General features: G+C 41.8%; 1 long non-coding RNA gene across 24 annotated transcripts; it reads left to right on the forward strand.

Moving 5' to 3' along the window:
- The first annotated feature begins 965 nt into the window (after nucleotides 1-965).
- Nucleotides 966-8,195, forward strand: LOC147300733 (uncharacterized). Of its 24 annotated transcripts, none has more exons than XR_015127540.1 (9): nucleotides 966-1,221; nucleotides 1,759-2,898; nucleotides 3,215-3,294; nucleotides 4,042-5,210; nucleotides 5,305-5,781; nucleotides 6,619-6,739; nucleotides 6,991-7,029; nucleotides 7,205-7,326; nucleotides 7,403-8,195. It is a non-coding gene; the product is annotated as an uncharacterized LOC147300733 (long non-coding RNA). The 24 variants fall into 24 exon arrangements; XR_015127536.1 differs by having other exon boundaries at nucleotides 967-1,221; nucleotides 4,042-4,846; nucleotides 5,026-5,781; XR_015127539.1 differs by having other exon boundaries at nucleotides 967-1,221; nucleotides 4,042-4,846; nucleotides 5,031-5,781.
- Nucleotides 8,196-11,562: the final 3,367 nt, after the last annotated feature.

Consider the following 11,562-nt stretch of genomic DNA (forward strand, 5'->3'; position numbering starts at 1 on the left):
TGCACAACGCAGACACTTCAAACCTGAGGACAAATCTGAGAGAACAGAAAAAGGAAAGGAAACTTAGCTTAGAACCATGCAGCGCTACAGGAGACGGCAGCACTGCAGAGGTGAGGACCGGCACCTGTTTGAAAGAGACAAATGCACACAAACACACACAACAACGAACGAGAAACAAACACAGAGAGAGGACAAAGTGGTTATACAGAACTTGAGGACATTATCTACATGTAATTATCTACATAATTATAAATTTGTTGTGTTTTCTTTAACAATGTCAGAAGGAGAGAGGCACTGAGGCACCGTCTTCCGCCCCCCGACGCTCCTGCTGCGCCTCCTCCTTCTGACAGGAACTGCCTACAGAACAAGCATGAATGATGCCTGAGTGGACACACGCAACTCACAAGTTCCTGGCTCTGTCAGCTCCTCTGCAGAGGGTTTCCCTAAGAAGGTGGACCTAGCAGGGTCACCGGGGGACGGGGAGCTGTGCCTCACGGCCCTCACTTCGTCGGAGAAACCCTCATGCAGAGTTCAGAAACTTGTGTGTTGAGTATGTCGCTGTGAGCCTCCACCATTTAACTAGTGGGTGAAGCCTGAACTGTCTAGAGACAGACCAGACCAGCTGCACAACGCAGACACTTCAAACCTGAGGACAAATCTGAGAGAACAGAAAAAGGAAAGGAAACTTAGCTTAGAACCATGCAGCGCTACAGGAGACGGCAGCACTGCAGAGGTGAGGACCGGCACCTGTTTGAAAGAGACAAATGCACACAAACACACACAACAACGAACGAGAAACAAACACAGAGAGAGGACAAAGTGGTTATACAGAACTTGAGGACATTATCTACATGTAAATATATAACCATGTCATAGCATCATAGGACCAAATTTGTTGTAAGATTCTAAATATATGTGACGTCATCATCCTGTAAGCCGAATAGGGCTTTGGACCTTGATGTCACAGGAGGCGGGCCACGCCCCCCGCCGCCATGACAGTAGGCCAGACAAAGGATACAGCTTCAGCTATGGTTCATACTTGTTTTGTAGTTGGTTGCAACGTTAGATCTCATGATCGTGAAGGCAAGAACCTGGATAATGGGCTATCTTTTCATCGTTTTCCATCCTGGAGGCAACGTGTATCTGATATCACCAAACAAAGACGCCAGTCATGTGCAATCCCCAGCTTTTTGTTGATTTGCTCGTGGCATTTTCTCTCCAGTGAGTTCTAAATTAATTCATATCACTATCCGGTTGTTCAGTCTGACGTCACTAGCCGTGTCTGGGTCTAAACTCCGCTGCAGGTCCATATATCAAACGATCACTGTGGCATTACTGAGAGTTGAAAAACTGTCTAAAGTCTTTCATCTTTAATAAAATGATCAGCGTTCTGCTCTACCAGGTGTAACAATTGAGTTTAACATCCAGGCATCCATGAAAACGGAATTTATGACATTTAACGGAGTTAGAAGTTAGCAGGGAGTTAGCTCGCTAGCTTCTATCTAAATACAATATAGCATGTCCTGACTGCGGGGTTTTGGAAACAAATTAAAACGTACAACTCTGCTATCACTTCCAGCATAAATGAAGACAGAAAACTAAACAGCAGTGACGTTTGTAGGGTGACTGAAGTTGGGCTAGCTGGTATATAATGATGTGCTACGTGACCGCTAGCGACACAGCTATGTTAGCATAATATAAACAAGCTAACTTTTTTTCCACTCGATAAAAGTTAATGTGAGCGTTCTCGGTGGTCAGGAACAAATGTAATCGCATGGCAGGATGCTGTAAAAGGACCAAACTTCAGCCAGGAGAACAACTGAGATAATCCATCCACAATACGAGGTTAGTCATTCATATACTGCTGCATGGGCTGGGTTGTAGTTACATCCTAAGGTTTTAAAAACTGAGCTTAAATAAATGATTAGCGGTAATAAAAGCCGAGGGAGGTCAACGGTGATCACTGACTGTTTTAGGAGCTTTTTGAGATCAAATAGAAGAAAACTTTGCTTCAAACCATGCAGGGCAGCTGTCTAGAGGTGAGCTTGTGTGATTCTTATTCTGTCAGTGAACAACCTAAAAACAGAAAAAAAGAAAGAAAACTTACCTTAGAAATCTGTAGGGTTGTTTCCTCTGAGACATGTTGGAATCTGTAAACAGCTACTCCAAAAAGGATCCAGGTGTTTCAAAATACCTCTTTGGTGAACGTTTCAATTCTGCTAACATAAATGCTGCAATTAATTAACTAAAAGTCATTGCTCTTCACCCCTATTTATAGACTTTTGCGGATCAACGGATTAAAGCATCATAGGACCAAATTTGTTGTAAGATTCTAAATATATGTGATGTCATCATCCTGTAAGCCAAATAGGGCTTTGGACCTTGATGTCACAGGAGGCGGGCCACGCCCCCCGCCGCCATGCGTATCGGGGCTTGCTTCATTTATGGGAGGAGCTGAAAATGATGACGTCCGAAGCCTCGCTGCCCGGCTGTACCACGTGACTGGTTCAGGAAGCGGTTCGAACTTTGCCACAAATAATCATTTTCCATACTGCCAGCATAAATATACACAGTATGCTGCCATCACTACAATATAGATGTTTTACACACTCCTTTTGTTGTTGACATTTACAGGCTGTGTGCAAAATGCCACACTCTTCAAATTCATGCCAACTAATATTTTTACGTCCAGTAGGTGTCCTGCTAGAGCAAATGAAGCTTCAAGAAGCTTCGCGTTGAGGTGAACCAATTGGATGAAAAGCTTCAGTGCTTCATGAGGCTTCATCTGCCCATCACTATCCCTCTGCTTCACTTATGGACGCACAGGCCCCTCGCGTCGGGGCCTGTGCGTGAAGGGTCCTCCGATTGAAGAGATTGCTGCGGAAGTGCCTGTTGTCGGTATATTTAGACATTTTCCAAATCACATTGTAGTGAGGTATACAGAATACAATAAATTATATAATGTAAACAACTACCTGAAAAACAGCAGATACAGCAGAGGAATTAATTATAGGCTATTACTTTTGTATCGTTTATTGCATTTATGGAGGGAGTGATGTATGCTGGGTAATGGCACAGCTAGCTACTGGGTGACTTTATTCACCCGCTTCGGCTGTTATCAGTCCATACAATGGGCGTTATTAGCACAAATCAGTCCCATAGATATGGGCCATTTCCTGCTAGATTGTTCAGAAGGTTGTTCTCATCCATCCAGATGGAGGATCACTAACAGGAGCGTGGGAAGACTCCAGAATCCACTCTGGCTGGAATCCGGTGGATATGCAGTGTGTACAGGTAAGACCATTTAAACAGACAGCATTTATAGAATGACTATTAAAAGTCAGCGAGTGTCAGTAATGTTAATGTGGTTATGTTAGTAATACACCGAGTGCTAATATAACAGCTTTAAGATGCATTTGTAGATATTATTACGTGTTTTACCGTCTTTATGGTGCTAGCTTAAAGTTACGGTGTAAACGTTAGCTTATATTGGAGGAAAGCTGTTACTGTTTAAACGATGTTAGCACAGAAATATTAGCTTCTGTCATGACTGATGAAGTTACTAGTTAATAAAGTTTCCAGTAATATAATAATAATATATAATAATAATCGCAGCCACAGATTGACAGCAAATATCTCGATTAGCTTCAGTGCATCTATAATAAATATGTGCAAGTTTCAGTGCTTCGTTTAAACTGTATGATACTTATACTGACCCAGGGTCAGTGTAAAATACAATCCTAGCTGTGTGAACAAAGCCTGGCTTCTTTAGTCCTGCATGACAAACCTCAGGATGCAGGTTATTATTACTGTTTCCTGCTGGCACACCTGTCACACCTGAGAGTCGGCTAGAAACTTACAGTGACGTGGACATCATGCAAAGACTGCCAGACTCTGTAATACTGCAAATGATCAGTGACTCAGGTTAACACTAAACTTTAAACGGCACCTCTGTGTCTCTGTGTGCTGAACATTTAGGATTGAGTCAGGCTGCATCAGCTGAAGCTGTTATTTGTATATATCAGTATTTTTTTTATTCAGGTGTGGGGAAAATACGTAACACTGCAGTGAAGCGATGCACCAGAGTAATCCCTGGCCAAAGGTATCGTACTCAAATCAGACTACTGATCCAGCCACATCAGCCTTTTGTGAGGTTTGTTTAAAGTAGACTTAAAGTGAACTACAGGTTCCTGAGAGGTGGACTGTGAGCACAGAAACACATGTTCATACATACAGCTGCAGCAAACTTACATTAATTTTAAATAGATTTGTTACTCTGGTGTCTGTCTTTGTGTTAGTCCTCTGACAGACTGGTGACCTGTCCAGGTGTGCTCTACCTATGACTACTGGGACAGGCTCTAGCCTCTGTAATAGAAAATTTCTGTTATTCTCATTTAAAGTATTTAAGTGCTTATGCATATGCTTAGTTGTAACACTGTTACTGTTCAGTGAAAGTTTCTAAAACTAGATGAACTTACTTCAGCGTCAGCAGTTTGAGAAAACAACTCCCTTTACGGGTGCTGATAAGGCCACAAAACAGCATAACCATTGATCCGTTGAAGTGTGGTAGGATCCGTTTGTAACTTCCTCCCTCTTCCTTGGAATGCATAAAGGAGTAGGAGCACCACTTCTGTGGCAGCGCTGACATGACTGAACTGTGATGTTTGATGTGTGTTGGCGCAGTAATAAATAGCTTGATCACAGCTCTTTCTGTGTTGCAGACTTTATTTAAAAAATTCCACGACACCTCCCACCCTCCCACTGCGAACCTGAATTGAATATTCAGAAGACATTTGTTTAAATAGTTCTACAAATCGGAGCTGTTGGTGTGTCCTTGGATTGTGTGGTAATAATATTAGAGCCTGCAATCTTTCTTACTGAATCTCTACTATGAGTCATGTTACCTGAGATTAATTCTGTTTACCTGTCAGCCTGGACGAATGTGCTGTGTGAAGGAAATTAAATTAAATCAGATCTGAACTGCTGCTACTTTTTGTTATTTTAATTCTCTTCTCTGTTTTCCAGAACAGTTCTCCACAGTCGCTGTCCACATGGGTCAGTGGGACCAAGAAGCACTCTGCTAATGTGTGGACTCTGACCAGCAACATCCAGCAGGACCCAGACAGCATTTTCTATCTCCCAGCTGGAGTTTTTGTTTGTCTGTGACTGGAGAGTCAGATTTTTGTTGAGCTTCACACTTGCAGACCTAAGTCAGTTTGCAGAGATCCCTCCCACTCTGGCTTTTATGTCCTAGATTTCTTATCTGAAACAGTAATATTTCAGTGACTGCTGCTTGTACCACAGGTTAATACACGCTACTGATCCCTGATAGGAGAATCATCAATTTTGGCAACAAAGAAGCCTGGTGGATGTTTGTTTACAGTCTGATGATGGGACATCATGCTCTGCATCGTCAAAGTTTGCCTCCTCATTATTATTCATACCCAGTAATGTGAAGTATGCTTATATCTACTATAACTGAACCAACCTGGTGCTCTTCATTTATGGAGGCTGTTGAGTCTGAATGTTGGATGTTGTGTATCTTGTGTTCTCTGGGCTTTGTTGTCCTCAGTCTTTTCGCAGGATCAGAAAACAAAACCAGGAGGCGCGTAAATGTTTCTTCAAATGTTTCTTCTGGATGATGATAAGACTGTGACACGGGATGCCACCTTTGGTCTTGTGATGAAGCAAAGCTCAGGAAGAAGTGGGATTAAATGGTACCCACATGTGTGCTGCTGAGAAGGATGTACAGGGGCACCTGCAGCCAAATCCAAGCTTCAGGTTAGTTGTAGTTGCAGAACGCTATAGGACTGAGACAGCTGAGGCATCAAATGTTTGATTAAACGGATGAAAAAGAGAAGTTTCTTCCCTATAATTATCACTTCTTAAAATCTGTAGCAACTTCAAGTCTGTCATCGTGCTGAGCATGCAAAGAATGTGACAATATATTTTTGTTCAATATTTAATTTCTTTTAGTTGCAATTGTTAAATGAAAAAATATATATATTCTTATAATTTAGCAAACTAATTTATCAAAAAAAATATACATATATCTGTATTAGTTTTAATAAATTAATTTGATACCTGTATTGAAAATACCATATTGTATTCATACAGAATCAGTTTGGTATCAGAATCAGAATCAGAATACTTTATTGATCCCTGGGGGAAATTATTTTTTGTTACAGTGCTCCATTTTAAACCAACATTAAGACAAGACAGACAATACGCTAACTAAGAATAGTACAATATATACATATATATACATACATACATACATAAGTCACTTATAAATAAATATTTGGAAAAGAAACATGTGTAGTTGTAGCAGCAAACAGTGTGTTAAGTGGATGCGTTGTACAGGGAGATGGCCACAGGCAGGAATGATTTCCTGTGTCGTTCAGTGGTGCTTTTCGGTAATCTCAGTCTCTCACTGAACGAGCTCCTGTGACTGACCAACATGTCATGGAGTGGGTGGGATCATTGTTTGTCTGCTCACTGATTGTTGAAACTAAGAGCTACTTTGATCTGTTTAGATCTAAAGTATCCAAAGTTGAGCTCTGATGTTTCTTCACCCCTGTGTGTGTGATATGTGATTCCTACATGCTGGCAGAGCAGCAGTTTGTGCTCACAGATGGTGACGGTGTGGAGAGACGGTGGTGTTTCCTCAGAAGAACCAGCAGAGTCACTTGCTGACTGATGCTCATCTGCACTGCACAGAGGAAATCAACTGACCGAGGTTTGTCCAGTGACGTGTTATGAATGTATATTTGTTTTATGCTTACAGTTATGTTTTTCTTGACAGAGGCTCTGCAGAGGTTAGACAAAGCAGAGAAAACATGTGCTTTACATTTTACTGTGATTTATTGAGATATTTGTTGCCTGATGTTCAGCAGGAATGGAGAAATAGAATCAAAGGGAGATGTTTTTGATGTTTTTGTAATGATGTAAGTAAATCTTCAATATTATTTATTTGCTTGGTTATATTAGGAGTGTTTCTGAGTGAGGGGGAGAAGAGTCATCATCCAGGTAAAGTGACGTAGATCAGTGGATACACTTGTCTCCCCTTTAAAGGAGACAATCCAAGTCATCCTTAAATGTTAGTGCTTTCAAATACACAAACATTTTTAAAGGACAAAAATGAACATCCAACTTTGACTGTAACACAAAATAAATCTTTCCATGTGTGTTTTCAAACTCTCAGATGGGCAGCATATCAGTCTTGGACTGTCTAACCTGCCGGAGCAGCACTGAATGACCACCACACATGAGCATGTTCCTGCAACATTCAGCATCTGATCCTTCATCTGTGTGCTTCTGCTTTTGGTAAGTAGAGTTACCCAACTCCAGTAACTCTACACACATGCCATCCATTTCTGACGGCCTGGTTACTTCCTGTCAGTTACTTTAGAAACCATGTGGTCACCTGACCTAACACTATTCAAGTGTCACATGTCAAACAGCTGGAGAGGAAACTACACCAGTGTACTGGGATGTTTCACCAACACGTGCCAGATGCTGTTCCTTCATGGTGACATCACAGAGACAGCCCCACCCACCTCAGGACCTCGCCATTTATCATGATGATTATAATGATGACAGCGAGCGGAACTAAGACTGCAAAAATCCACGACCAGAATTTTTCTTTCTAATTATTAATGAATACTGAGAGCCTCTTTCTGTGTTTTGTATGTTTTGGGGTTGTTTTTTTTACCTCATTTGTTACTAACAAAGTTCACCAAACTCACACAGTCTGTATGTTTCCATCTTTACCAGCCACACTCTAATTGCATTTAAGAAAATAATCCTTAGAAATCGTCATTTTTCTCTTTTGTAATTGATGATAATTCAGTGAATATAAGATAAGATAAGATAACTCTTTATTGTCATTGCACAGTCATACATAGTACAGTAGTACAATGAAATTGGAAAAACTGTCCTACGTCGGCACTACATATAACACAACACGACACGATATGACACATCACAACGTAACAAACAACACAACACAGTAACACACTGCTTCCTTCTATTGCGTCACACATTGCTTTAAGTTTTTCAGTGTCCAGTTATTTTTTACTGCTGTTTAAATTCTCTGAATGTTTGACCCTGTAGACTGTTTGATGGACTGCTTGTCTTCCTGTTTGTAACCGCCGCCTGTTTTTTTTAATAAAGATTTGGATTTCTGACTTCAACACAGCCTCTGCGTGTCCTCCCTTTGAGTCCTCTTCCTCTGTGAACGTGTTGCATGTGTCACAGATTCATTTTATTAGCAGCTTTCCCACAGTGAGTTGCATCAGCATTCATTCACAGCACATTTCAGAAGGATTCAGATTAATACAGTGATCTTATAGTCAGAATGATCCTGACAGAGTGCCACTGTAAACTATCTTTCATCAGGTAAATTTCAAAGTTCAGTATTTCAAAGCAGGAGTTATGAAGACTCATACTGGCATTAGGACTAATAATATGTACTTACAAAGTCAAAGTTTTTTAATTATGCTAGAATATTGGAAGACAATCAACTTTTAGTGTTTTCCGCATATTAATTATTCTGAAATAGAGACGTGACCCTAACTGTACAGAAGCACTAAACAACTGACAATCTTAACAGACATCATTGGCCTGAGCCGTCATGCACAGTGAGTCTGATCCTTTGCTGTGAGAGTCTGACAAGCATGTTTCTGGTCAGTTTGGAAGAAATAATATCACAATGTTGACCTTTCTTTCCAATATTCCTTCTCTTTTACAACACAAACTGTGATCAAAGGTACTTATGTTCACAGCATGTAACTATACTGACAGTCCAGGGCATTGTGGTCTGTTGAGCTAGGGTTAGCAATTCAGACATATGTAATCAATATTAAACGTCTCTGACGTGGGCCACTGTCCACAGTGTTGGGAAATCCATACCAGGCTGGAACGAGTCAAGGTAGGTGAGCATCCACGAGAAGACACAGCAGATGCATCCTACTAATACTGACAGGACCAGGAGACTCCAGAAACCGAGCATCTTCTCTTCAGTGCCATCCTCGCCTGTCACCCTCTCTGCCCGCAGCTGAGTATGGAGTAGATAAGGGCGCAGAGAAACCCTTATTACTAATTTGTATTATAATTCAATTTTCATGAAATATTCATATTCAGTATTGGTCCTTTTATATTAATAACCACGTATCCACCCAGGCTCATGGTGGGGCAGGGCTCTGTCCTGGGATACTTGAGTACAAGGTAATGTACACCCTGACCAGGTATCCAGTCTGTCAGAATTGTTTTCAATATTTGGTTCAAAAATATGAGTGACAACAAAAATCCAACTAGGATTCTTGCATATGATGAATGAAGTCTGTCTTTGACTGAATTGTCCAGCTGATCCATCAAACCCCCAGCAGGTGAACCTTATTCATGACATAACACCGCGACAATGTAAAAAATGAAACAGCAACAGTCTAAATGTAAAGTGCATTCTAAAGTCCTCTTCAATAAATCATATGCAAAGAGTCATTCAGGACTGTAAAACGTGAACTACAGAACCCAGAGTCTTCATCATTAAATCTCTGGTTGCTTCGTTTTTCTATCCTATATCAGATACTTTAAGGTTAGGTTAGGTAAACTTGCATTCTCATGGTGAGGCAAAATGCTTTATGTGTGTGTGTGCGTGTCATGAACGGCTATAAAAGGCCTATAATTAAAGAACAAAGCGGGGTTTGAGTTCGAGTTGCGGCAGACTGTCACTACTTGTAAATGGAACGCAGCCTTCCTACGGCGGACAGCTAATAACAGGAATCGGACGCGGTCCACCCAAGTCCACAGCAACCACCATAGCAACCACCTAGCATGACCTTAAAAACATATTCTGTCTTCATAACTATCAAAACCATGAAATGATTTGCAAAGTGTGAAAGTGTTACAGCTGCAGAGAGCTATGGCGGTATCTTTGGAAGCTGTTTACACAGCTAATAATATACGATGTAACCATGGAGACAGTCAGTCACGTGAGCTAGCGGTGCATGTTTACTACAGTGAATAAGGTGATTGTGTGCACAGCGTCCACACGCTGCAGAGGGTAAAGACATTACTTCAATATTGTTTTATATTGATATATATTTGCCTTCTGTTGACCATCACCTCAGGTTCACCATTACAGTTTCAGCATACAGATGCACACTGTCTAAATATCAACACATTCAAAAACTCATGTCTCAGAAATAAGCACAGCTGTTCATGTTTGTCATTAGAGTTTTATTTGTAAGAAAATTATGAACTTCATATTGTGTATCAAATAAAAGAACATTTCACAACTCTGAGTCAACAGAAACAGGAAACAGAAATGTCTCTGAAGGAAATTTCCGTCCCCGGTTTCCTCCAAGGCGTGAGCGATAAGCAGAGTTTTGTCCTTTCCTTATAAGATTCCTAATTATTCAAAGTAACACTCAGGTATGCCGCTCAGCTGGGTTAGTTACGACGTCGGGAGCAGCTTGGGAGAACAAGGAAACACAGACTGCTTCAGGTTGCCTTCCCAAATCGACTCAAAGGTTTATTTAGTACATAACAGCTTATATAGAGGAAAAAAAGGTTCGTGTGTCAGCAGGTTCCGGTACAGACCAAATAAGGAAACGTCTTCCTGCCTTGTGAGCAAAGAAGTATCCTTTGTGTAGTTTATCTCTTCAGTTACAATTTATGATCATCCCAGCAAAATACACTCCTAGACATAGAATACAGAGTTCTTTCATTAGTGAATTCTGAAACAAACCACCTGGCCTTTAACGAGCCTTTTTCTAAGAGATAAAGAAGGGAGGATGGGAGTAAGGAAGTGGTCTCGTCTCTGTGGTATTTTCGACCTTGGGGTACCAGCCTGTGATTCTTACACATCAATTCTTGGGTCAGAGAGAAAGAGAAAAACAACTAGTAAATGGGCCTTATTGAGTAACTCTTTTCTGTATAATATCACTACAAAACAATATCCTGTAAATGCTACCATGGTATCAAAATATCACAACAGTCTCTAATGTAGACATGTACAGTGTAGTGTAAGCATTAAAAGATCATAAAAGAAAACACTCATAAGACCCTTATGAAAAGGACACCGAGGGAACAGTTTACCCTGCCCGGGATAGGGTTACCGGGGCCCCGCCCGGGAGCCAGGCCCGGGGAGGGTGCCCGAGGGCGAGCGTCTGGTGGCCGGGCCTTAGTCCATGGGGCCCGGCCGGGCACAGCCCGAAGAGGAGACATGGGCCCATCCTCCCGCAGGCCCACCACCCGCAGGAGGCGCCATAGGGGTCGGGTGCATTGTGTGCCGGGTGGCGGCCAGGAGTGGAGGCCCTGGCGGACTCCACCTGGAGACTCTGTTGTCCTGCTGGGAGACTTCAATGCTCACGTGGGTAACGACAGCGAGACCTGGAGGGGCGTGATTGGGAGGAATGGCCTCCCTGATCTGAACCCGAGTGGTGCTTTGTTATTGGACTTCTGTGCTAATCACAGTTTGGCCATAACGAACACCCTGTTCGAACATAAGAGTGTCCATAAGTGCACGTGGCACCAGGACGCTCTAGGCCGTAGGTCGAT

This window comes from Aulonocara sp. 'chitande type north' Nkhata Bay, unplaced genomic scaffold (assembly GCF_057382095.1).
Source record: "Aulonocara sp. 'chitande type north' Nkhata Bay isolate Kocher_YH1m ecotype deep benthic unplaced genomic scaffold, A_spYH_male_GT1.1 unmapped_scaffold_6, whole genome shotgun sequence".
Taxonomy (NCBI): Eukaryota; Metazoa; Chordata; class Actinopteri; order Cichliformes; family Cichlidae; genus Aulonocara; species Aulonocara sp. 'chitande type north' Nkhata Bay.